At 43.1% G+C, this 2,500-nt stretch overlaps 1 protein-coding gene across 2 annotated transcripts in view; it reads left to right on the plus strand.

The window, feature by feature from the left end:
• Positions 1-2,500, plus strand: part of ppp1r1c (protein phosphatase 1, regulatory (inhibitor) subunit 1C) — a 40,069-nt gene that overhangs the window by 9,257 nt on the left and 28,312 nt on the right. The window lies entirely within an intron of this gene.

A 2,500-nucleotide genomic window follows, 5' to 3' on the forward strand; every position in this document is an offset into this window, starting at 1 on the left:
ACATAGGGGAGTTATCAGGGCGGTGTGTGGCTGGCCGTGTGTGTTTTCGTGGTGGTGAGTGCACTGGGAATTGTTTTCCTGTTTTTGGGCTACTTGGATGTGAGTAGTAGGTGTGTGTGGGAGAGCGCTGGACAGAGCAGCAGTCACACAACAAGCAGTCCTTTGTCCAACTGGTATTTCTCTACTCTCACCCAGATAAAAAAAGAGGTTTGTCTCTGAAATGAGACCACTTCTATAGATTTACAAACTTCTGCGTCACTTGACCTCTCGCTGACGCGATGCCCTCTTGAGACATTTTGTTTTACAGTTCTGTCGAGACCTGAAAACAGGGCAACAGCTTAGTGGAAACACTATTACGCTGCTCCTAATAGCTGCACACAGGGCTGGACTGGCCATCTGGCATAGCGGGTATTTCCCGGTGGGCCCCGCACTCTCATGGGCCTACAATTAGTGTTTTTTTTTTTTACATTTCTGAAAAAAGGGGCCCACGAGGGTGCGGGGCCCACTGATGAGTCAGTTCTGCACTGCCAATTATGAGGGGCCCCTTTGAGCCAAACGTGCCCGGGCCCTAATTCTCCCCCAGACCAGACCTGGCTGTACAGGACATACGTACACTGAAGCCCTTCCAAGCCCACAGCCCTGGTGCGGCGTCGGTAGTTGCTGGTAGGCTATTTCACAATACCGGCACTCAGTAATAACTTTCTCCTGTGCACAAATTGGAGGTCTGGCAAAGTGCGTGCAATAAAAAATAGGCCCCCTTTGGCGAATGGTGTTTACAACAGGTTACTGTGTTCTTTTATTTCTCAAGTCAAGTCAAGTCAAGTCAAGTAGGTTTTATTGTCAATTTCTTTACATGCACTGGTCATACAAAGAATTTGAAATTACATTTCTTGCTCAGCTAGCCGTGTCGCCAGCACTGGTTTTAATCAGGTCATAAACACACTGGACTCCCTCCCTCCCTCCCCTGACTTTCCCTTTCAGTGGAGAGAGCCATAAAGGCAGAGTGGGAGCAGTTCAGGTGCTTCATGTGAAACCTGGGACTGCAGAGTGAGGAGTGAGCTTTCTTTCCAGGGTTGGAGCTTGCTGCAAACGTCACCCAACCTCCCCCCTTTATTTTTTATTTTATTTATTTATTTATTTATTTATTTTTATTCTAACACACAGGGGTGTGTTAACCATGAAGGTATCATTCAAATGCCATGTTTCCCCCATTTTTATATGGGATTATGTTTTGCAACTTGTGGCCAACAAGCTTGCAAGTGTCCATTGTTTTCCCATCTCGGAAATGTAATGAACATTATTTTCATCAGTGGATGAGAGCTTTTCCATCTAGTAAAAAAAGGCATAATCTTGGAGAGTGGGCCTGTGTTGGAAAAACAAAGTTTCCTACAATCAGCTGTGCAGTCTGTATCAAGAAGTCATACAGAGTAGAAAAAAACAGGGTATCAATGTTTCAGGGTAAATGTACTTTATATACACACTGTATATGAACCCAGATTTTACAACACTGTAAAGAGTTAAATTACAATGTAAAATTCTGCAGGTGATTCAGTGTAATTTCAACTCTACAGCTCTTAATATTGACACAATATTGAGTTGAATTAACTCTGAACATGTTAAACTTAGCAAAGAGTAAAATGATCCCTTTTTTAATTGAAACAGAGTTATAGTAACATTGGTATATTCACTGAGGTAGACACAGTAAAAAAAATGCAGTGTTAATTCAACACTTAGAGAGTACCAAATACACTCTCAAAGATGCTAAATGTTGAATTAACAGTGCTGTTTTTGTTACTGTAAGCCTATGCAGTAATTCACAATCTGCTCACTCAGTCATACGATCTCTGGTCTTAAAAACCTGAGGTAAAAGACCATACACTACACACCATAACCTTATAAGGAATGCAGCACTGCAAGCCCCTTTTCATCACAAGGATTTCTGCAGTCAGTTCAAGCGTGAGGGAGGTCGATTTCAATTCACTACAAGTCGTTAAGGCTGGGGGACAAGATCAATGCAATGTCTTCTGGGTCTAAATCTCTGGAGAATGACAATCTCCCGCCGACAAAGCCTTCCCCTGAATGTAGAGCCTGTCGTTTTTCACTTTCATAAAGTCAGGGATCGCAACAGGGCATGCTCACAACAGCAGGAGGTCAATTACAAGTTAAATAGTCTCTGAGAGATTTTATTTTTGTCGCGTCACCATTAATGTCTGCTGCATCTCATTTAACAAGCCATTTGGGGGCTCTGAAAGACTACTGTAAAAGACAGGTCTGAAGATCTTATGTGACAACCCCATGTACCCTACTAGACTAATAGCATAACTGTGACTAGTCAGGTTTGTAACAGGGTCATGCCCCAGAATTAAGATGTACAGGCAGAGGCGATTCTAGTGTCAGTGGGGGCCCCAAGCAAAAACCCAAAAGAATGAGCATTAGAAACAAATCGGCGCTATTGCAGTTTAAAATTTAGCTGTTTTTCACCATATTGTGGCCTGGGGGC

Source organism: Engraulis encrasicolus, chromosome 13, assembly GCF_034702125.1.
Source record: "Engraulis encrasicolus isolate BLACKSEA-1 chromosome 13, IST_EnEncr_1.0, whole genome shotgun sequence".
Lineage (NCBI taxonomy): Eukaryota > Metazoa > Chordata > Actinopteri > Clupeiformes > Engraulidae > Engraulis > Engraulis encrasicolus.